The 26,146-nt window shown below is 34.4% G+C and overlaps 1 pseudogene; it reads right to left on the minus strand.

Annotated features, from left to right (window-relative positions):
* Nucleotides 1-225: 225 nt before the first annotated feature.
* LOC133333390 (cyclic nucleotide-gated olfactory channel-like) lies at nucleotides 226-25,187 on the minus strand (annotated as a pseudogene).
* Between the last annotated feature and the right edge of the window lie 959 nt (nucleotides 25,188-26,146).

Raw genomic sequence — 26,146 nt, forward strand, 5'->3', positions numbered from 1 at the left:
TGAAGAGAGAGATACATAGATAAATAGAGTACGAGTAGTACATCAAAATTCTTGATGACGATGTGCTGATGATGATGTGTGACGTTAATACGAATCTTGAGATTTATGATAATGTCAATGGGTTTAAAGAATAGTTTTTGTTGTTGTTGTTTTGGTTTTAATTGTAGTTGTTGTGGTAGTAGTAGTGGTGGTGCTTGTGGTTGTCATGAATAACATGATATGTACATCATCGTCATACCGATCGGCTGATGGGGCAGCTCGCTCCCGTGTTATATGATACTCTCACGATTTCTCTCTAATTCTTCAGTTTCATGCTCTGGATCTAAGCTCGATGTCGATGAGACGCCGCATATTTGCATTTCAATTTCGGCCAAACGATTCTCAAGATCCCATTGCTGCTGGGATAGTTTTGTATTTAATGCTTGATTTTCCGATTCGACGGTATGTAGTCGTTCACGTAACCGTTTAATTTCATCTTCGAGGGCTTCGTGGGATCCCAACAGAGGTGTTGTACCACCACCAACACCGCTGGCCGCTGATGTGCCCGTGCCATAACAATCTAAATGCGAACTGGAATCGCAAATGTGACCTAGAGACATAGAGGCAGTGGAAGAAAAGAAAAACAACAAAATAAAGACTTATTAAAAAAGTGTATATTGGAATTGTAATTCCGTAATTGAAAGAACTATTTTTAAAAAATCCCCGCTTATGTTGGTACTTGAAAAAAAACATTTTAAAAAATTCACGCCTATGTTGGTACTTGAAAAAAATATTTTTATAAAACTCCAGTCTATGTTGGTACTTGAAAAAATATTTTTAAAAAATCCACGCCTATGTTGGTACTTGAAAAAAATATTTAAAAAAAAAAAATATTTTTAAAAAATCCACGCCTATGTTGGTACTTGAAAAAAATATTTTTAAAAAATCCACGCCTATGTTGGTACTTGAAAAAATATTTTTAAAAAATCCACGCCTATGTTGTGTTCAAAAAAATATTTTTAAAAAATCTCACGCCTATGTTGGCTGTTTGAAAAAATATTTTTAAAAAATACTATGTTGTACTTGAAAAAAATATTTTTTTCAAAAAATCCACGCCTATGTTGGTACTTGAAAAAAATATTTTTAAAAAATCCACGCCTATGTTGGTACTTGAAAAAAATATTTTTAAAAAATCCACGCCTATGTTGGTACTTGAAAAAAATATTTTTAAAAAATCCACGCCTATGTTGGTACTTGAAAAAATATTTTTAAAAAATCCACGCCTATGTTGGTACTTGAAAAAAATATTTTTAAAAAATCCACGCCTATGTTGGTACTTGAAAAAAAATATTTTTAAAAAATCCACGCATATGTTGGTACTTGGAAAAAAAATATATTTAAAAAATCCACGCCTATGTTGGTACTTGAAAAAAATATTTTTAAAAAATCCACGCCTATGTTGGTACTTGAAAAAATATTTTTATAAAACTCCAGTCTATGTTGGTACTTGAAAAAATATTTTTAATAAATCCCCGCCTATGTTGGTACTTGAAAAAAAATATTTTTAAAAAATCCACGCCTATGTTGGTACTTGAAAAAAATATTTTTAAAAAATCCACGCCTATGTTGGTACTTTGAAAAAAAATATTTTTAAAAAATCCACGCCTATGTTGGTACTTGAAAAAAATATTTTTAAAAAATCCACGCCTATGTTGGTACTTGAAAAAAATATTTTTAAAAAATCCACGCCTATGTTGGAACTTGAAAAAAATATTTTTAAAAAAAAATCTTGATTTTTTTTTAGTCCCCGCCTATGTTGGTACTTGTTTGTAGTTGAAAAAAATATTTTTAAAAATCCAAGCCCTTAGATTGATACTCCCTACACCAATTGTTCGGTATTTCGGCCTCATTTTTTAGCGGAATTGACACAACTGTGATATTTTTAGGGTTAGTATTTGATGGCCATACTCTGTTCCAGAACTCAATATGGGTCCAAATTTTGGTATAGCCCCCATATAGCACACCCCCGTATCGATATTCAGACACAAATAAATGTCACCCTCATAATAGAGGGTATATAAAGTCCGATCCGACCGAACTTAACAAAAATTTTATTTGTTATCCCCTGCCTGCTCACCCATCATTTCCCCCAGTCCACTTACCCGTTCGACTTGGCTGCGATTGCGGTCGTGTTGAATGATGTGACGTGGCTCTGCTACGGGGTCTATCATCTGAACTATGTACACTAGGACTCATAGAGCCCGGCGATTCAGTGGCACGTTGTATTCGTTCACTGTATGTTTGACTGGAGCGAGGACTAGGAGCTCGACTGGAAATACAAACAAGAAGAATAAAAAAAATATGTTGCAAGAGACATGTTGTAACCAAACATCAATTTTTCACTTACCTATAACCCGTATGAGGAGGCATTTGTTGCTGTGATGATTGTGGCTGATGTTGTGACGACGATTGTTGTTGTTGCTGCTGATGCTGCAGTTGTTGTTGCTGTTGTACTTGATCACTTGGATGCGTTTGACGCATTTGTTGCATTCCAGAAGAAAATGGCACTAGCGGTGCTGGTGGTAAATACATATCCTCGAGTGTGGTACGGCCACATGTCTCCAATAGACCCGGTGTGGATTGACAACGGCCCATGGCAACTGTATTAAAGTATTGTACTGTGTATTGTATTGTATTTTTTTTTTTGTTTTTGGTTTTTGTTTTTTGCATACAATTATAAATAAGAAATAAAAATTTGAATTTTTTAAAAGAATTTCAATTGTTGTTTTTGATTGTGTTGATTGATTATAAACATAGACGAAAATTCATATCAAATCAGAATTAATTGGTTAGTAACAAATCCATGTGTTTTTATTTGGAATTGTGATTGATCGAATGTGAAATGTTAAAGGACAAATGAAAATAAATAAAAAAATCAATAGTATCGAATTGTGGTTGTGAACAAAGAAGCTTTAATGTGATACGAATAGATAGAGGGATAATAATATTCGGTTACCTTTTTCCAGTGGTGCTTTTTTATATTTTTCCAAACGTTTAACAGCTATCGATTCCAAACGTACCCTTGCCGCTGGATATTCCTTTAGCACATCCCACATATCTTTTTTACTCAAAACAAATAGATCACTATAGCCCACCGAACGTACTGATGCTGTTCGGCGATTTCCTAATTGTGTACGTAAAGGGGAATATAAATGTAGAATATTTTTGTATGTTAAAAAATGGTTTAAAAATTTTATAAAAAAAATAAGAAACAATAAACGAAATAAATAATAAAATTATGGAAAGGATCATGCTTTATCTGATGGTAGCGTTTTTTATAGTAAATGGAATGACATATAAATTATGAGAATTGAAAATGGAAAGGATTAAAGATTGTCACAAATAATCGGTACCCTTTGCAATGAAATTCTTTATTCTCGAATGCCTATTTTATACTACTACCATTGTCCCATTGACCCATATTGGCGTTCTCTTGAATCTTGTTTATATTTTTTAAAAATTATAAAAATCGTGTTGTGATGCTCGGCTCATAATTGAAAACCCTCAATTACGCTGCTAAAAAACTGATCAAGTTTGTTTAAGCCATTTCATGGCATAACCAGTAATAGATCACCAAAAGCTATATATCTTGAACCAGTACCGTAACTTCGCGCAATATTTTGTCACGATTTGTCTGACCGGCGGAGACACATATATAAATCGTTTGGATCACAAAATCCTATGGCCTAAATCTCTAACAAATGTTATCAGTTATCATAGTAGTTGATCAGACGTCTTCTATAGTACGTATAACATAATATTTTTCTTCCCAATGTAAAAACGTTCGCTTAGAAGGAGTTTACATTTGTAAACCTTACACAACATGGTGTGGTCCCAAGATTTTGTGACGTCGCGAAATATATGTAATAGACCTAGCTTTTAGTATGCCGATCGTAATATAACTCGACTAGCTGAGTCGATCTAGACACCTGTATCCTTCAGTCAGTCTGTGCTTTTTAATATTTAAACACGATACAGGCCACAGACCAATATTCACGACCGGTTCTGGCCAGAGAAGGCCCTATTGTTTTTGGATATGATTAATGGCCCACATACTTAGTTTTTGCCCGTTTTTTATACCCTTCACCACACTGTGGTACAGGGTATAATGTCTGTGTGCATATGTTTGTAACAGGCAAAAGAAAATGAGATAGACACATGGTTCCTTTTGAGAATATGCATAGAATCACTTTCTGAGTCGATTTATGCATGTCCCTCCGTCCGACCGTCCGTCTGTAGATGTTCAATTGTAAACAAGGTACATGTCGCATTTATGATCCGTTTTGGATGAAATTTGACACAAGTCACTTATTTGGCCCAAGGACGAACCCTATTGAAATTGGGGAAAATCGGTTCAGATTAAAATATAGCTCCCATACATATTTTTGTCCGATTTAAGGTAAATGGGGCACCAAAGTCCCTCTATATCTTTGGATTTGCACGAAATTTGCCACAGAGTACTGAATTAGGTGCAGAATGATGTGTGCCAAGTTGCGAAAAAATAGGTTCAGATTTAGATATAGCTCCCATATATAGTTTCGTCCGATTCAAGGTAAATGATGCACCAATGTCCCTATATATCATTCGATTTGCACGAAATTTGGCATAGAGTACTGAATTAGGTCCAGAATGGTGTGTGCTAAGTTTCGTGAAAATCGGTTCAGATTTAGATATAGCATAAGGTACTGACTTAGATCAAGAATGACGTGTGCCAAGTTTCGAAAAAATCGGGTCAGATTTATATATAGCTTCCATATGGCATAAGGTACTGACTTAGATCAAGAATGACGTGTGCCAAGTTTCGAAAAAATCGGGTCAGATTTATATATAGCTTCCATATATATTTGCGTCCGATTTAAGGTTACATTACATCGGACGAAAATATATATGGGAGGTATATCTAAATCTAAACCGATTTTTACGAAACTTAGCACACAACATTCTAGACTTATTCCAGTACGCTATGCCGAAATTCTTGCAAATCGAAAGATATATAGGGACTTTGGTGCACTATTTACCTCAAATCGGACGAAAATATATATGGGATCTATATCTAAATCTGAACCGATTTCTACGAAATTTAACACACAACGTTCTGCACTTAATTCAGTACGTTATGCCGAATTTCGTGCAAATCGAAGGATATTTGGGGACTTTGTGCATCATTCACCTAAAATCGGATGAAACTATATATGGGAGCTATATCTAAATCTGAACCGATTGCATCCAATTCGAATCAAAAATACGACCTGTATATTGTTTACATGGACAGACGGACGGACATGCATAAATCGACTTAAAAAGTGATTCTATGCATATTCTCAAAAGGAACCATGTGTCTATCTCGTTTCCTTTTGCTTGTTGCAAACATATGCACAAAGACATAATACCCTGTAAAATTAACAAAATGGCGGACCTTTGAAGAAATATTGTTGGAAAATCGCCGATTTTTGACCAAGAACAAAGTTAAAAAATAAGGAAGATCTTCACCGATTGGCTTCACCGCTAGTTCATACGATAGCTTTACACTCACAGAGAAACTTGTAAAAATGTGGAATCGATTGGGTTATTAGTTTTTGAGTTATCGTGCCCGCCATTCGCAAAAGAGAAAAACGCGTTTAAAATTTGAGAAGCCCTTTAGCCGTCACTTGAGACTGACACAATAAATCGGCTATATCTTCAAGAGTTCTTGAGATTTACACATGAAATTTTGTAGGAACATTCTTGAATTAGTGTAGATTCCAATTAAATAAAAAAAAATTCTGATCCCGAGAATAGGGGGGGGGGGGCCCTTTAAATTTAGTAAAAATAAAAAATCGTTTTTTTTTTAACAGAGAATGGGGAGGTCCTCTTAAGGAATTTTCAATACACACCACGTGATGGAGCGTCTGAAGCTGACATCGTTTTTACTTGTTAAATGTTTGAAATGTTTAAATTCAACCACATTGGACAGAAAATGGTAATGGGTCTTAGAAAATGGAACAGAATCGTTATATAGAGGCTATGTTAAATATGAAGTTTTTTTTTGTGAGGAATTACGATTCCCAAAGGCCAATTTATATATAGGTAAGAAACGTCATATGCAGGTATTTAATTGTGGAAAATAAGTCGATTTTATTGAACGAAAATTACAAAACCATCATAGAATTTACCCTGATTTTATCCAAGAGGACTGGTCATTCTATAATCATAAAAAAACATTACAGTCTTTATATAATTTAATTTTAAAATCCCAATGTATTCTATTATGAAGCTTTGACTGTCTTCTGTAGTCCTTGAGCTAGTCTATTATAAGAAATCAAGTTAGCACAGTTATGTGCGTATAGATCAAATTGGATATTTTTTTCGAATATTATAGATTTTATTATGATTAAAGTGCAGAATCGACAGTAAAATAGTTGAAAAGGATTCGGTCCGAAGACACCTGCGGTCTAACACCGATAATTGCTCGTTTGATTATACCTTAAGTAGTCTTAGTCGAGGTTATGACATCCAAGGGCTTTCATCCCCGCCCTGAATACTACATCTGAAAATTTTAATATCATATTTCTAAATTTTTAAAGGCACATTATTTGTAACAATCTATGAATATGGAATTGTTTTTATTTTTAATTTTTTTGAAAATATTTTTTGTTTTGCTTAAATAAATAAAAAATGGGGTTCATGCACTATTTTCTTAAATTTGCATTTAGTTTTTAATCAATAAAATAATTGACATTTATGTAATGGTGATAGTAAGGCCATAAAATCGAAGAATTTACTTTTTTGAATTCTTATTTTTGTTTGATATTTTAATTACTTTATTTAATTGTTCTTTATTTTTATTTGAAAATTTAATTATTTTATTTAATTGTTCTTTTTTACTTTTTTTTTGTAAATAAACACATTTATTGCCTTTCTATTCGTTTTTGATGCTGGTGTATTCAATTCAATTTATGTGCTGATCTATGAATAGATTCATCTACTTTCAACAATCATAACATTTCTAGTTGATTTAAAAATATTGAACTCATAAATGTATGTCATACCAATTACTATGTGTTTGTAAATGAATGGGGGAAAAACTAAATAAATATTTCATAAAAAAAAACAAATATTAAACAATAATGGTAGGGATATAAACTACAAAATTAAGTAAAAACAAATAAATAAATATATATAAAAAATAGGTCAACCATAAATTGACTCAAAGACAATATAGGAAAAAAAAACTCACCATAAATATATATACGATTATGTTTTTTTATATAATATTTAATTAAATTAATAAAAATATAACCAACATATAAAACCAAAAACTATGGGTAGAAATAACCAAACAAAAAAAAAAATGAAAAACCTAGACAAATTGAATTGAACCGAATAATGTGAAACAACAGTTTTTTTGGTTTACAGCCAGGCAAAGCAATACAATCGATAAGGTTGTGTGGAGAGGATTGAAAAAAAAAACAACACGACACGGGGGAAGAGAGGGTACACCCACATATCATTTTTTAATAGATCATAGACATGGATACAAAAAAACGACTTACATTAAATAGACACATACACATATCTATATAGAGTTGCATACAACCACAAAATCAGTTCGCAATATGAATTTATGTGTGTAGTAAAATAGTATATAACAAATTATAAATGAACCAATGTTATAGGGGGGCAACAACACATGTTATTGTTACCGGTAAATTTATTTGGCTTGTTTTTATTATTTTTTATTAATTATTTATATATTAATATATTTTTTATTTTAATGTTATTATTGGAAAATTAGATTGTAATATGTGTGTTTATTATTATAATTCTTCGTTTTTATTAGATTTTAATAATAACATAATTAAGATAATATTATATAGGTAAATCTAATTAAAAAATATGTTTAATTTTATAATTTATAATTCAAATGTTTGTATTTAATACAAAAAAATTAAATGTGCGCAAGTGTAATATTCAATATTTGAATTATTATCAACTGTTATATTCATCTGTTATACACTGTTATAATAAAAGTTTTTAAAAGTTTCAGTGTTTGTTTTTAGTAGAACTTTTTTTGTTTTGTCATGTAGATCATCAGCGAAGACACATTTTATGTAGAGCTTAAACATTTGTGCGCATGCTCACCGTACTGTACAATGAAAGCTTTTGTTTAAGCTACGTAATGACATAATTCAGTTTAATTATATTTATAGTAGATTTTAATTTGTTGTACTGTACAAATATTATATATCATATCATGTGAGTCAATTTTACCCTTTGTGAGCCAATGGCAGCCACAGGCAACAAAATATTTTAGAGCTTCTATTTAATATACAGCTAGTAGGTATATATTAGTTGGATTTCATGTGTCAAGACCTGATTATGGACAACACATATCAAAAGAAAAATAAAAAAAACTCAAAATTTTTGTAGTTATGAGGTTTTCAATATCGCGAAGAGGGTAAATTTGTGTACAGTTCTAATTTGTGTATACAGTCCAAAGTATTTAAATCGCTTCGTATTCAAATTGTACGAATTCTATTTAGTGCACAATTTACATTTAATCGGACGGAAATATATGTTTATGGGATCCGATTTCCACGAAACTTGGCAGACATGACTCCAGACCCAATACAGAACGCTGTGCCAAATTTCGTGCAAATTGAAAGATATATAGAGTCTTGGATGCACCATTTACATTAAATCGGACGAAAATATATATGGAGCTATATCTAAATCTGAACCGATTTTCACGAAACTTCACACACATCATTCTAGGCTTAATTCAGTACGCTGTGTTAATCGCAAGATATATAGGGACTTTAGTGCACCATTTACCTTAAATCGGACGAAAATATATATGGGAGCTATATCTAAATCTGAACCGATTTTCACGAAACTTCACACACATCATTCTAGGCTTAATTCAGTACGCTGTGTTAATCGCAAGATATATAGGGACTTTAGTGCACCATTTACCTTAAATCGGACGAAAATTGTATGGGAGCTATATCTAAATCTGAACAGATTTTCTCTTTCTATATATAGGGACTTTGGTGCACGATTTACCTTAAATCGGACGAAAATATACATGGGAGCTATATCTAAATCTAAACCGATTTTCACGAAATTAAGCACTTATCGTTCTAGACTTAATTCAGTACGCTGTGCCAATTAGTGCACCATTTACCTTAAATGGGACGAAAATATATATGGGTGCTATATCTAAATCTGAACCGATTTTCACGAAACTTATCACACATCATTCTAGGCTTAATGTAGTACGCGGTACCGAATTTCGTGCAAATCAAAAGATATTTGGGGACTTTGGTGCACCATTTACCTTAAATCGGACGAAAATATATATGGGAGCTTTATCTAAATCTGAACCGATTTTCACGAAACTTAGCACACATCATTCTAGGCTTAATTTAGTACGCTGTACCAAATTTCGTGCAAATCGAAAAATATTTAGGGACTTTGTTGCACCATTTACTTTAAATGGGACGAAAATATATATGGTAGCTAATCTGAACCGATTTTCACGAAACTTAGCACACATCATTCTAGGCTCAATTCAGTACGCTGTGCCAAATTTCGTGCAAATCGAAATATAGTTGGAGACTTTAGTGCACCATTTACCTTAAATCGGACGAAATATATATGGGAGCTATATCTAAATCTGAACCGATTTTCACGAAACTTAGCACACAACATTCTAGGCTTAATTTAGTACGCTGTAGCAAATTTCGTTCAAATCGAAAGACATTTAGGGACTTTGGTACACCATTTACCATAAATCGTACGAAAATATATGTGGGAGCTATATCTACATCTGAACCGATTTTTCCCAATTTCAATTGGGTTCGTCCTTGGGCCAAATGAATGAGCTGTGCCAAATTTCATCCAATTCGAATAATAAATGCGACCTGTACTTTGTTCACAATTAAATATGGACAGACAGACAGAAGGACAGACGGACGGACATGTATAAATCGACTTAGAAAGGGTGTAATCACGGATCGTAATTGATGTTTTTCATAGAGAATTTGTTTGCCAAAATAGAATCCAAAATATCAAATTAGAAGCAATTTTGTTACAAAACGTGACCAAAAGCTTTAAAATGCGGAATATTAGTAGGATCATTTTGTACCCAAAATATCAAATTACCGCTAATTTGATTGAAAAACGTGCACAAAAGCCGCAAAATACGGAATATTGGAGTTTCAGATGTACGGGAGCTACCAGAAAAAATTGGGTCGATACCAAGTATCCTAGTTGTATGTCGATATTTATATCCATTGACAATTTTATGAGTAGTGGTAGTTGTGTACGGTATCATATAATGCGGCTCGTTCGACTACTCTGCACCACTTACTGGTTTCGAATTGGTCCAGAATTCGGGCTTCGTACTAATCTTTTTACAGAATTGTCTGTTCATCAGTAGCGATGCATCTGCGAAATTTTAATATGCTAATTACATTATTTATAAATCACACATATTTTAAAATATAAATAGGCTTAATACCCATAGAAGATGTAGAGAAGGAGAAGACGGAGGCTGATATCTTTCGGCTTCATTTCCAAAAGTTCTTGAATTCCTTTTTTTGTTATTTGAATTTTGCCTTGTAAGGGTGTGATCATTTGAAAGCAATTTTTAAGTGATTATTTATACTCTTTCGAGTCGAGCTTAATGATCAAAGTTTTGCAATGAAAAGGAAAGGCAGGAGAAGAACCTATGTACCCACCATTATGCGACGCGTTTCGCCGTTGGTTAAGCGGCTCATCAGGCATATTGGGCTATGTGGCTTTACAAATGTCGTACGTTGATAACTTGTATTTATTCCGCCCTGACGCGAAACTTGCATATGCGAATTAAATTCAAATTTGTCATAGTTCGATTTTTGTCTTTCATTCTAGAAACAGTCCTTTTCAAAGCAGATTTTTGTTGTAGCGATGGATAATTAATCCACACACCTACAATTGTTTCTATGGTATACACATGTTTTTGCGGACACATACCACACACAAGATTACAACAAACTGATTTACAATATTACAATATATGTTTATACGAATTAATTTGTTACAAATTGTTTTTCAAGAGATACTCAGATTATTGTAATAATATAAAAATAACAACAATAATTCGAATATTTAACAAATGTAACAAATAATTTTCATTGTACACACAATTATGGTGTCGAACGGAGGACACTTACGCATTATGCCGAACATTACAACAATGATGCTACAAAAACATTTAATTAATTGTTTTATGCATTTTCATATATACAAATGTATATATTTAAAAATCTCTCTCTGAGGGTACTCATTCGCATATACTTATATCTGTGTTTGTAAGTGATTTTCATAGCTGTCATAAAGTACATTTTTACACATCCTCATTAAGGCAATTCTTAATTGCCATAAAAATAATTTTTGTTGTTGTCTTGGGTTTTTATTTTGTAAAGCAATTTTACAGAACTACACGTAATTGGAGTTTAGTCGTAGCCAACATCAACACCAATGTCAATGTGTTGGGTTCGACATACTAGCACATCATTACAGCTGCGGCAGAGACGGCGAAATGTTGCATACAACATAACGCAACGGTTTGTTGAACACGCAGTTGTAGTAGTATCCCATATCCGAGTGGAAAAATATCCCTTTGGGTTTACCACATCTGTATTGTATGGCGGAAGGGGAGGGAGGAAATATAGCTGCGGTGTTCCGTGATGATATCCTCTGCTCGACACTACATGCCCTGTAATAACATGCAACATTATGCATCATTATTGGTAATTAAAACCATATTAAACGTCCATTGATATGACAGCTGTGGTTATTCTGGATATCCTTCCTCCCCATCTCTCTTTGTTGGTATATGAAACATGACTAGTATTTGGGCCTATAGGCAACGTGTAATGCAAATCAATATAATTCTGAGTGAAAAATAATGTTCATGGATTTTTTGTTGTTGTTACATATTTACTGTAGATTATTGGAAAAAATTATAGTTATATTATTTTGCTTTTTAACCGTGTATCTACGATTTTTAATACTGTAACCACTCTTATCCATGGATTCATTCACATTCACTGCAGTTCCTCATAATTTATGAAAATATGATTACGGCCTAAATGACCAATGGAGGAGATAAAATGTTGCATATCAGCATAATAAAAATTGCAGCTATTGAAAATCCATTATAATGATGGAGTGGATGGAGCTGTAAATCCATTTTCAATTAGAGAACAATTTCAGAAAGCCATTAAAGCTTAAGATAGGCCACACAATGTGTTTAATATTTGGGGAGATGTGGCAAAAAGGAAATAAGAAAAAAATTCAATGTTCATAGGATTTACGCAGGATGAGGTTCAGATAATTCATTTACCATAAGTTCTAGTGTATATTAAAATTAACATTCAGTTTGTAACACCTTGAATGCTAATACTAAAGTAATCGGTATTGAACATCGTTCAACGTTTTTTGATATACCCTATTATAGAGATTTGTGGTCTCCACACAGACCAATAGGTCTTTATAGAGACCTTTCGTATCCACACAGACAATTAGGTCTTTATAGAGAACTTTGGTCTCTTTATAGAGACCTTTGGTCTTCACACAGACCAATTGGTCTTTATAGAGACCTTTGGTCTCCACACAGACCAATTGGTCTTTATAGAGACATTTGGTCTCCACACAGACCAATTGGACCTTTGGTCTCCACACAAACCAATTGGTCTTTATAGAGACCTTTGGTCTCCACACAGACCAATTGGTCTTTATAGAGACCTTTGGTCTCCACACAGACCAATTGGTCTTTATAGAGACCTTTGGTCTCTACACAGACCAATTGGTCTTTATAGAGACCTTTGGTCTCCACACAGACCAATTGGTCTTTATAGAGACCTTTGTCTCCACACAGACCAATTGGTCTTTATAGAGACCTTTGGTCTCCACACAGACCAATTGGTCTTTATAGAGACCTTTGGTCTCCACACAGACCAATTGGTCTTTATAGAGACCTGGGTCACAATACAGACCGATTGCTCTTTATAGAGACCTTCGTCACTCAATGAAGATCTACACCTCTTTTAAAAAATACCTCTAGCTTTTCTATGAGAATACCTCCATTTCTTTGATAAGACGGCTACCTTTCCTTTATCTTGAGGATTTCGGTTGTAACTTGATATTTTGGGCGCCACATAACGCATCCAATTTTCGGTATTTTGAGGAATTTGAACACATTTATAAACCGAATTGGCTCAAACGTTATACATATTGGCTTATCGGTTTATAAAGGAGACTCCGTTCTGGTCTCTATATACGAACTGAATGAAGTATCTATAGATGACCTGTAGGTATTATCTATACACGAACAGAAGGGAGTCTCTATAGATGAGCTAATGAGATTCCCTATAGAACAACTGAAAGAAGGCTATAGATGAGCTGATGTGTGTCCCGGTAGACGAAATGAAGGGAGTCTTTATAAATGAAGTCTCTCTAGACGAACTGAAGGGAATGTCTATGGACGGGTTGAACAGATTCTCATAGACGAGCAGGAGCCTTGAGGGAAGTCTCTATAGATGAGTTGATGGTAGTCTCAATACTGAAGGGATTTTCTACAAACGAGATGCTGAGATTCTCTATAAATATGCTACAGATGAACTGGTGGGAATCTCTACAGACGAACTCAATGGAATCTCTATAGACGTTATCTATAAACGAAATGAAGGGAGTCTCTATAAACGAACTGAAGGGAATGTCTGAGGACGGGCTGAACAGATTCTCATAGACGAGCAGGAGCCTTGAGGGAAGTCTCTATAGATGAGTTGATGGTAGTCTCAATACTGAAGGGATTTTCTACAAACGAGATGCTGAGATTCTCTATAAATATGCTACAGATGAACTGGTGGGAATCTCTACAGACGAACTCAATGGAATCTCTATAGACGTTATCTATAAACGAAATGAAGGGAGTCTGTAAAAATGAAGTCTCTATAAACGAACTGAAGGGAATGTCTGAGGACGGGCTGAACAGATTCTCATAGACGAGCAGGAGCCTTGAGGGAAGTCTCTATAGATGAGTTGATGGTAGTCTCAATACTGAAGGGATTTTCTACAAACGAGATGCTGAGATTCTCTATAAATATGCTACAGATGAACTGGTGGGAATCTCTACAGACGAACTCAATGGAATCTCTATAGACGTTATCTATAAACAAACAGAAGGTAGTCTTTATAGTTGAGCTTAAGAGATTCCCTATAAAAACTGAACTCTATTGATGAGTTGGAAGGAATTTCCATAGATGAGCTGAAGGGAGTCTCTATAGACGAGTTTATGGGAGTCTCTACAGATGAGCTGGTGGGAATCTCTAAACACGGGCTGTACCGATTCTCATAGCTGAGCTTAACCGATTCTCATAGATATGCGGAAAGAAGGCTCTATATATGGCATGAAGGGGATCTCTACAAATGTCCTGAAGGAAATATCTATAGACGAACTGTTGGGAGTCCCTATAGACGAACTGAAGGAAGTCTCTAAAGATGAGCTGTAGGGAACATCTATAAATGACTTGAAGGGAATCTCTATAGACGAGTTGAAGGGAGACAAACTTAAGTGATTGTCTATAGACGTATTTATAGACGAGCTGAAGGGAGTTTCCATATGGAGAACTGATGGATACTCAATAAATGAGCTGAAAGGAGTCTTAATAGACGAGCTGAGGAGAAAGGATGATATGGTCGAATTGAACATTGTCTTTATACACGAACTGAAGGGTGTATCTGCTTCATAGGCAATAATATCAGAGTCCAAGGCTTGAGGTTCCGGAAATCTTCATATCATTCTTACTTGCTGAAGCTAAGTGAGTCCTTATATACCACCTGAAGTTCAGAAGGTATTTATATTAACGTAGCCTTTATAGACGATCTGATGGGAGAGTGTTTGTAACAAAGGAGTCTTCGAAGATGAGTCTGGGTTTTTATGGACAATTGACTACCCGCCACGAAGTATTTTGAGGGGCTAGATACGTTTTTCAAATGTATTGGGTATAAGTTTATATATTGGATTTTCATTGGGTGCAAATCTTCCTATCAGCAGTTAGAAGTATCTGATTATTTTTAAGTACAACCCCCATATAATGGTCCCATTTAGGTATTATGATGGTCTTGGATGTACTTTCCATACGATATGACTATAGAGTTAACGTTCGAAACAAATTTTACATATATTTCCCTATTATGGTAGAATCACCACAAAATGTCGCGCCCCTTTTGATGTATTTTAATGGCCCTAGACTCTTTTTTCAAGCAAAGGAGCTGCAATTTGGTATTCCGAATTTTTATATGGTGAAAATATCAATGCAGGAATCCCTAGACTTCTTTTCCAACCAAAGGAGCTGCAATTTGGTATTCCGAAAAATATCAATGCATGGAAGAATCACATCACCTGTTTCTTTGGAAATTATGGGCATGAGGAAACTGTTTCGCGTATGCAAGGACAGTCAGTTCTTAGATGTTCAAAAACATTTGTTAGGTTGTGCCTCATGTGAATGCGAGCTTTCAAACATCGGCTGGAATCAACGCATTTTTTCCAAAAAAAGAAACTCATTCCAGCACACGAAGAGATAAATGCGTCGTCAAAAGATGACGTTGAAGCATTGAAATTCAATGCTTTGGTGGAGTTGAAAAGCGCTTCGACAATTGGTTTGAGCGAAATACTCGCTACTATAAATAAGAAATTAGTTTGCATTAATAGAAGTGTGCACTAGTAATAATAATATTGAAAAATTATATTCAATTGTACATATTAACAAAATAATGCATTTAAATCTATATTCTCGTTTCATGGCGTATACGTAACAACACGCTTTACCACTCATACGCAACACAGTCCTTAACCTTCCTTAAGTATAATATGACTTACCCCATCTCAATAATCATTGCATACAATAAATTAATATTTTCAATAAACGAATATTTTCATAAAACGAAATTATTATTTTTTTATTTTAATTCACAATAATTGTATTGAAAATTCGCATACATTCGCCACTTGACCATTATCGTGCCCAGCCACAACATTAATTTTAATATGCAACTGTAATGAGATGTAATTACATTTGTATGTGTTATTTTATATTTTTTCTCTTCTACGAAATCCTCCAAAAACATGCAGTGCATTTTATGAATAAAACAAAATAAATACGAATAAAAAAGAAAAAAATGCGAAACAACACGAATGCCTACAATAACACATTTCATTAAGGGAAATCTTAATAAATTTATGCTGGCATTAACCGTTAAATGCTATCGATTTATGTTAATTAATATTAACGGTGACACATTAACAATATTTTAATACTTCGGGGGGAAATAATATTTAAGTATAATTATATCGGCAGATGAATGGCAAACTGATGATATCCTTAAGGTAAATACCAAAAGTAGAAAGAAAAAACTGGGGATTAAGTGAAATTATCATGAATGGGGAGGAATTATTTTTAAGGGAAATGAATAGCGTTATTTAATACTGAAGAAAATTGAACGAAAAATTACGATATTTTTTCTTCTTCATAGATGGCCTTCTTCGTCATAGAAGAGTTCAAGATAGTCTCATAGAAGAAGGTATACTTCCTCATAGAAAAACTAAAGTTCTTCTCCATCCTCATAGAAGAGCTTCTTTTTCTTCCTCATAGAAAATCTGAAGGTGTTCTTCATCCTCAAAGAAGCTTAAGGTCTTCTTCATAGAGGAGCTGCAGATTTTCTTCATATTCATAGAAGAGTTGAATGTGTTATCCTCTTAGAAGAAGTGAAGGTCTTATTCTTCCTCATCGAAAAGCTGAAGGTCTTCTTCTTCGTTGCACGCTTGAAGGTCTTCTTCTCCTCATAGAAGAGCTGAAGGTCTTTTTCTTCCTCTTTGAATAGCTGAAAGTCTTCCTTTTCCACATAGTAGAGCTCGAAATCTTCTTCCACATTGTGCTCTTCTATGTGGAAGAAGATTTCGAGCCTCAAAATCCTCTTTATAGAAAATCTGAATGACTTCTCCATAGAATACCAGAATGTGTTATCTATAGAAGAACAAAATAATTGTTCGATAGATGATATTTTCCGTAAAGAGAACAGAAGATCTCCCTGAAGCTTATGACACCCAGACGATAAGAAGGTATTCTTTACAGAACTCAGATATAAAATAAGAAGGTCTTGTTTATAGAAAGCTTCCATTCGAAAAAAAAAACAACAACCACAACTTCACAATAAAAGACCAGGTGGATTTTTCTTTAGAAGTCCAAATGGTCTTCTGGACATGAAAAGAAGATCTAAAGGCCTACTCGCGATTATAAGGTTAGACATTATTTTTTTCCTAGAGACCAGAAAATCAGGTCCATAAAAGACCAGAAGGTTTTTTTCCATAGAAGACCTGAAAACGACCACCGTAGAAAATAAAAAGTTTTGTGTTTTCTTATCCAATACAGGGTTGCCCATATTCGACGGACCCATCTGGCAACGCCATACCATTTGACAGAGATGTCAAATCGGTTAATGACATACCGCGTTTGAAGCGTCAGTCCAAGCTGATTTTTACCATGAACGCTCTGAAATAGTTGAAATGTACATTCAACAGAAGAAGTCAATTATGAAAACTCAACGTGCTTTTAAAACATTAAAAAATGAAAGAAGTGCGCCTTCTAAGAACACCATTAAGCGTTTATACGAAAAATTTTCGACTGGTAGGGCTCTTTCTAATCCGAAGAGGCCATATAAAAGTCGACCAAGGCGATCGGCCGAGAATATCGCTGCCGTACGAGCCAGTGTTGAGACGTCCCCAAGAACATCCCAAAAACGCCGAATTTGCATTTGTTCCCGTACAAAGTTCAATTAACGCAAAGAACGTTGCCTGCGGACAAGCCTCGTCGATTGGAATGGGCCCAAAGATTCATCGACATGGCCGAAGATGATGAGCAATTTTGGAACAAAATTATGATGTCACGTAAATAAGCAAAATTTCCGTTTTTACACCACTGAAAATCCTCAGGAGATTCAAGAAGTGCCTCTTCATGACGAATAAGTCACAGTTTGGTGCGGCGTTAGTGTGAAAACGGTCATTGCACCGTTTTTCTTCCAAAATGAAAATGGCCATGCTGTTACCATCACTCAGGAACGTTATCGCGACATGATGACCAATTTTGTGATGCCAATTATTCGTCGAAAGCGTATGAGGTAGTTCTGGTTTCAACAAGACGGCGCTCCACCGCACACAAGTCGCATAACAATCGATTTTCTTAAGAATTTGTTTCCGAGCTGTTTGATGTCGAAAAGTGGTGATTTAGGCTGGCCACCGCGTTCGCCCGATTTGACGCCGCCTGACTTCTTCTTGTGGGGATATTTGAAGTCAAAGGTTTACGTTAACAAGCCAAGGACCGTAGAAGAGCTCAAGGACAACATTCGTGAATAAATAGCCGCTATTCCGGCCGAAATGTTGGCAAAAACGATGGAAAATGCAGCAAAAAGGGCACAATACGTCATCAACGCCAGAGGCGGCCATTTGAGAGATATTATATTCAAAAATTGATGTAAACAAATATACTTGGAATATATTAAATGATTAACATTGCCAACCGCCAAATTTTTATTGTTTTCTTTGATTAAAAAAAAAACATAGGTCCGTCAAATATGGGCAACCCTGTACTTACAAAGGTAGGATATAAGGTTTTTTATACCCTCCATCATAGTATGGATACATTCTTGATCTGTGTAAAATTCTAAGACGATCTACACATGTCCGCCTGTCCGTCCATCCGTCTGTTGTAATTACGCTATCTTCTGAAGGAATTGAGAAAATTTTTCATAGAGTCGTCTGTTGTCTGCAGGCAAGTCAAGTTCGAAGATGGGCTATATCGGTCCACGTTTTGGCATAGCCCTCATCGGACTACGTTTATGCATAGGGTACTGCCCAATTTTCGATATTTTGGGGTTCTTGAGCGCGCTTTTCAACCGAATTAGCTGAAATTTGGTACATTGCGTTCTTATTGGGTACCAAAATTTCTCCACTAAAAATTATAAATAAAGGTACATTGGGGGATAGTGGTTACTCGTCAGTTTTACCCTACATATTATGGAATTCTATGACGATTTTGCCATTGGTTGTAATCATTCCGCTTTCTAAGGAAATCGTGATAAAACAAAACTCCAACCTGACAATAATGAAATATATCGGCCAGCATTTAGGCATCTCCGCCATATAATTATACCTTCTGAAGGAAAGAATCGAGACACAAAAGAAAAATATTTTGTTCGATATTGGCATTTGTCGGACATTAATTAGGCATAGCCCTCATAGAACTATAACCCCAAATATTCGCTAATTCCTACAATATGTAATCTAAATTGCAGAAGTTTGATGATTATATATTCTACCATATGTTATTAGCATCAGTCCACGCTTTGGGGTTTTGTATTTAGTGAACACAATGGTTTACATAAACCGGTTGCTACAATTATCGGTATAGGTTCACTTTTTGGTATGTTCCCTATATTTTCATTTCAAGTATCTGTCAGTATACCTATGGTGGTGGGTATCCAAAGTTCGGCCCGACTGAACTTAACGGGTTTTCACTTGTTTAATTTTTAAAATTGGTTATTATTCTTCAGAAAATTTAAAAACCAGCTTACGTTATTCTTAAAAAGTATAATTTAAAAAATCACGCTTCGGATTTCAGTTTTTGAGTCTTAAAATATACAGTTCTTTAAAAAATGGGCTTAAAAAAATTGCGGTATATAATAGTTTTTATATCTATTATTCTAGAAATATATATAATTTCTTTTTTCATTTCAGTTAAGATCTCTTCAAACATCTATTGCTATTGATGATATCCTTATTGTCTAATTGTATTTGTGTGAATGTGTGTATATTTGTGAAAATTAAAATCACATTACAAGCACTACAACAACATCCAGTGTGGCATTAAGTTTATTTTGAATGTAGGCTTTATGCCATAATATTGACTTATCAAGTTTGTGAAAACAAACACGGACACACACACATAGAACACACAAACATTCACTTGCACAAATATGTATGTAAATATTGGATTCAATAATAATAAAAATTTCTTAAAACTATAGATATACACACACACACTTATAGGAAAAATATTGTTGAGTAAAGTAAAAACATTTATCAGACACATAGTGTAGAAGGAATTTTTGGGGGTCAGGGATTCTTCTACGTGAGAGTTTTGTGGGAGTTGTTTGCAGAGAGTATTATAAAAATATAATTGAAAAACTATATTGATTGGTTTTCTTATTCAGTAAGAAATAATTAAATATTTTGTTTTTGTTTTTCATAAATTAATATTCATTTAAAATTTGAATTTAAAATTTTCTGTTTTTTTTTTTTGTATTGTATTGATCCGCCTGGCAGCCTAAAACTGATATTTACCAAGTTCTTTACCTGCTGTGCCCATATTTAATATGCTAATCTCTCCAAAATAGGAACCTGCCTTTAATGAAGCCATTACGGTTTTACCATTATCGGCTACCACCTGCAAGCGTCCACGATTAACGATGTACATTTCCTTGCCCACTTCACCTGGTTTGGGTTAACCATCATGGCGTTAAGTAGGAGACCAAAGTAGGGGGGTATACATTGGTGACGACGAGTTGATCGGTAGTATTTTTTGGTTAAATTCATTTGACCGGATGTTATTGGTGTTTGGTCGGTCGGTCGTTCGGATGGTGTTGGTGTTGCATTAAAAGTAAAGTTGGTAAGATGAATTATTAAGTGGTTTTTACAGTTTGCGGTGTCCGCACAGCCAGGTGATTTATTGAGCAATTTGTAAAAGTGTTCGGGGGTGGCGATGAGTGTGTGTACGTGTGTGTTCAACAGGGCAAAGGTGTCCAACACCATCACATGTGTTCGGTGAACGTAGCAGCCGTAAAGTTGTTCCATATGTTGTTGATTGTTTGTTTATCCATGAGTTTTGCCCATGCAATTCGTTTAAGTAGATTTTCGTTATTTTGGGTGTGTCACCGAGCCAATGGGGGCGAAATGAGTGGAAAGTGATTGCATATCACCAACACAAATCCACCAATTTCAGCCATATTAAAAAAAAACAGCGACAACGAGGCGATAACACACACACAACGCCGTACAATCAACATTGGAAGTTTTATCCCGGTAGTAGGGCAAGCAGCACGAATTCGTTTCGTTCATAGATTCAACAGCAGTAGCACCCGTCGAGTGTTAAGTTGTTCGAATGTTAAATATCCCAAGTGTCAGGAACAGGCCAACCAGCCATACAGCCAGTGAGTAAAGGCATGTGAGTGGTACACACACATAGATAATCCATGGAACGTAATACAATGTTGTAGTTGTTGTTATAATAGCAGGCAGATATGAAGTTTCGTCACCAATACCGTCATCATCATCAGCATCAGGACGATATGAAATTGTGTTTTTTGGTATTTTTCGCCATCCAGCCAGCCAGTTGTTGCACATTCCGAAAATCCACATCAGCGAGAGAATTGCATTAAATTTTCAGTGGATAAATATTTCAAAGAAGAGCAAATAAATAAAGGAGACAAGAAAATTCAACAAAAAATGATAATTTTATCCCCCAAAAAATTGGTGTATTTATTGGATCCATCACACACCGACAGTTCATTGAGATATTGATGTTTGTGTTTAAATATTTATGGGAAGAGAAAAAAAACAGAAGAAAAAAGATAAAGAAAATACAATTTAATATATTGTTGGATAAAAACGAACGTTCACACACACAAACTCATTGAAATGCAATATACTCGTATGGCAATTATGTTGCCAACAACAACAAAAAACTTTTTTTGGGTTGGAATTGGATGGGTGGTGCGTATGACTTACCTTTGCGACAAATATAGTCACCGGGTGAAAATAGGACCGGACGCAATCGTAATACCAATTCACACAGGAAACCAGCTTCGGTATTTTGAAATATCTCCACTCTTTTTAGGGTATCTAAATGGACGTTAATTGCTATTTCAGCCTGTGGGCGAACAAAATGAACAAGTAGCCAGGGTAGCAGGATTGGGAAGAGAGAGAAAAAAATGCGTTAAAAAGGAAAAAAAACATTGAAAGTTAGTTTAGAAATTTTTTGGAGCTAGATCAACCGGCCTAGGTTTTATTATAGGCTTCAGGAATCTACTGTAAAATATCAATTTATAAATAGTGTCCTCATTCTCATTCATTCCCCAAATAAATTTCCTATAATGTCCTTGGATGAAGTATATATACTCTGGTACATATTTTGGAACCACTGTAACCTTGTACACATTTTCCGTCCTAAAATTCACAGGATATCACTTTCTGTCCTGTGTGGGCATACATATATGTGTTAAATGGCACTGCCAATAACATGGCTTGAGGAAATCATGATTGTCGCAACTATTTGTTTCCCTTTGCTTTTTGTTGTGGCTACAACACATATCATGTCACTTTGAAAAAAAAATCACATAAGGCAAAAAACAAGATATGTAACATGGAAATGCAATTTTAGGTACGGACATTGCAGCACATGCTTCTATTAAGTCCGTCGATGAAGAACAATTAGTTAGTTTTTGGTTATTGTTTTTGTGAACGATATTTCTGCAGGACACTCATAGGTGAAATGGTATTTTGCACTGCTGGTCAACATTTCTAAATGAAGTGAAACAGTTTGGGATTCAATGGGTCAAACAATAAATATCAACACTTTAAAACATCCACGCCTTGTATTGGTCCCTAAAAAAATATTCTGTAAAAAATCCACGCCTTTTATTGGTCCCTAAAAAAATATTCTTTAAAAAATCCACGCCTTGTATTGGCCCGTGAAAAAATATTCTTTAAAAAATCCACGCCTTGTATTGGCCCGTGAAAAAATATTCTTTAAAAAATCCACGCCTTGTATTGGTCCCTGAAAAAATATTCTTTAAAAAATCCACGCCTTGTATTGGTCCCTGAAAAAATATTCTTTAAAAAATCCACGCCTTGTATTGGTCCCTGAAAAAATATTCTTTAAAAAATCCACGCCTTGTATTGGTCCCTGAAAAAATATTCGTTAAAAAATCCACGCCTTGTATTGGTCCCAAAAAAAATATTCTTTAAAAAATCCGCGCCTTGTATTGGTCCCCGAAAAAATATTCTTTAAAAAATACGCGCCTTGTATTGGTCCCCGAAAAAATATTCTTTAAAAAAGTCACGTCTTGTGTTGGCCTCTGAAAAAATATTCTTCTAAAAATTCGCGCCTTGTATTGGTCTGTGAAAAAATATTCTTTAAAAAATCCACGCCTTTTGTTGGTCCCTGAAAAAATATTCTTTAAAAAATTTACGCCTTGTATTGGTCTCTGAAAAAAAATATTCTTAAAAAATCCACGCCTTGTATTGGTCCCTGAAAAATATTCTTTAAAAAATCCACGTCTTGTATTGGTCCCTGAAAAAATATTCTTAAAAAAAAATCACGTATTTTGTTGTTGTTTTTTATTATTTGAAAATGTATTCTTTATGTTGGTAATGTTATCTTTCAATTGAGCACCATTTGTTCCCATAAAATAACTCATAAAAATCTAAAAAAAATTGTTCTCTTAACAAACCCCCCAAAAATCCTTGTCAAATTGAATTTTCGCTTATAAACACATATATTTACCTTTAATTTATCAGGAAGACATGATACGGCACGTTCCTCGTCGGAACATTTTTGCGTCAGCCACAGGTAATCGAACCATTTGATGACCTTCACCTGCAGATGATTGGGCACACGTCGCATACGCATATACGTTTTCACGCCATCCAATTTCGCTATAAATAGAACAAAAGCAGAAAACACACCCACACATATGCACAAATTAATTACAGTTGTTCACCTCAAATTCATATACATATATTAAATTTTAGAAGTTTTTTGCAAAACTATAATAAATGTTATAATTAATTTTCGCATATGTACACAAATGTCTGTCGAAAAATTTCACAGAGCTTTAGATATATTTGTTCCAGAAACCCCAACAACAACAACAAAATATGGACAACAACTGAATTCTAATTTATTGACAGTCTGACTGACCACCAAAAACAATAATTAAAATATTTTCACAGATTTGTCAAAACAACGAAAAAAAATAGAAAGCAGAAACATAACAACAGTTGGATTTGTATTCGATTACTGCAGGTCCGTTACGTTTCATTTGTAAATTAATTTTAAATTGAAAATTTTGAGGTCTGTCCGAAACGTGTGAAAATTTCCCAAAAACATATTATTGAATGGCATTTCTACATGAACGGATTTGTGGTTATCGAAATATTAATGAATTTTTGGTTTCCAAAAATTAAATTCGTGTAATGAATTTTTAAAAATCAATGTGGCAAGAAATTTGCGATGATGGTTGTTGCGAATTTAAATCTGGGGATTTTTTTGGTTTTAAATTTGTATTACAATTTAAAAAAAATAATTTTTTCAAGTAAACACCAGTAAGGAAAGTTGAAATGTCGGCCGGCTATATGATACCTTTCACCACTTTGGGTACTTGCAAGAGATGCTCATACGTACAATATCCTGTAGATAGAATAGCCACAGCATCTTTGTGGGACCATTGAAATGGATCAGACGAAATTAACTGCATGAAGTACATAGATATTTGAACTGAATTTAAACAACACATACAAACCTGAATTTTATGAAAATTTTTAATGTCAATCATCGAGCAAAATATGTATAAGATCTATATATAAATGGACGTATTTGAGCAACCGTGGCATCCACCATTTGGTATGTTGCAATACAGTGCGCTATCCAAAATGTATCTCGACACCAAATCCAAAACACTCCATTTGTATAAAATCGGAAAAAAATTATGAGAGAGCTATATCAAGATCTGAGCCGATTTCAATAATAACAAGAGTATCTATGGTCCACCATTTACAAAGCAATCTGACTAAACCCGCTGCTAAATTTCCTGAATATAGAACAAACAAAGACTCCTCTGTGGGAACTATATCTAAATCTGAACCGATTTTAAAAAAAACTTGGCATATATCAATCTAGACCTAATTGAGCTCTCTATGCTAAATTTTTTCAGTCGAACCAATGCGCCATTTATATAAAATCGGACAAAAAAATATATAGGAACTATATCCAAATCTGAACCGATTTTCGCGAAACTTAACACACACCATTCGAGACCTATTTCATTACCCCATGCAGAATTTCGTGCAAATCGAAAGATATATAGGGACTTTGGTATACCATTTACATTAAATCGGACGAAAATATATGTCGGAGCTAATTCTAAATCTGAACCGATTTTCAAGAAACTTGACACACATCATTCTAGACCTAATTCATTACCCTGTTCCAAATTTCGTGCAAATCAAAAGTTATATAGGGACTTTGGTGCACCATTTACCTTAAATCGGACGAAAATGTATATGATAGCTATATCTGAACCAATTTTCAAGAAATTTGACACATATCATTCTAGACCTAATTCATTACGCTATGCCAAATTTCGCAAATAGCAAGATATATGTGGTGCCCCATTTACATGAAATCAAACGAAACTATATATGGGAGCTACATCTAAATCTAATCCGATCTTAACGAAACAAGGCAGACAACATTCTAGGCTCAATTCAGTACGATGTGCCAAATTTCGTGCAAACCGAAAGATATATAGGGACTTTGGGGCACCATTTACATGAAATCGGACGAAACTATATATGGGAGCTATATCTAAATCTGGACCGATTTTAATAAAACTTGGCATATATCAATCTAGACCTAATTCAGCTCTCTGTGCAAAATTTTGTTTTAGTCGGACCAATATTGGGAGTTTGATGCACCATTTACAATCGGACAAAACCATATATGGGAGCTATATCTAAATCTGAACCGATTTTCACAAAACTTCGTATACATCAAAATAGACATAATTTGGTTTCAAATTGACAAATATTATTTGTTTGGTGCACCATTTACATGAAATCGGACGAAGATATATATGGGAGCAAAATCTAAATCTGAATCGATTTTTCCCAATTTCAATAGGGTTCGTCCTTGGGCCAAATAAGTAAGCTGTGCCAAATTTCAACTAAATCGGATCATAAATGCGA

Source organism: Musca vetustissima, unplaced genomic scaffold (assembly GCF_032173495.1).
Source record: "Musca vetustissima isolate MV318-11 ecotype Yass unplaced genomic scaffold, APGP_CSIRO_Mvet_v1 utg10167, whole genome shotgun sequence".
In the NCBI taxonomy this organism is placed as follows: Eukaryota; Metazoa; Arthropoda; class Insecta; order Diptera; family Muscidae; genus Musca; species Musca vetustissima.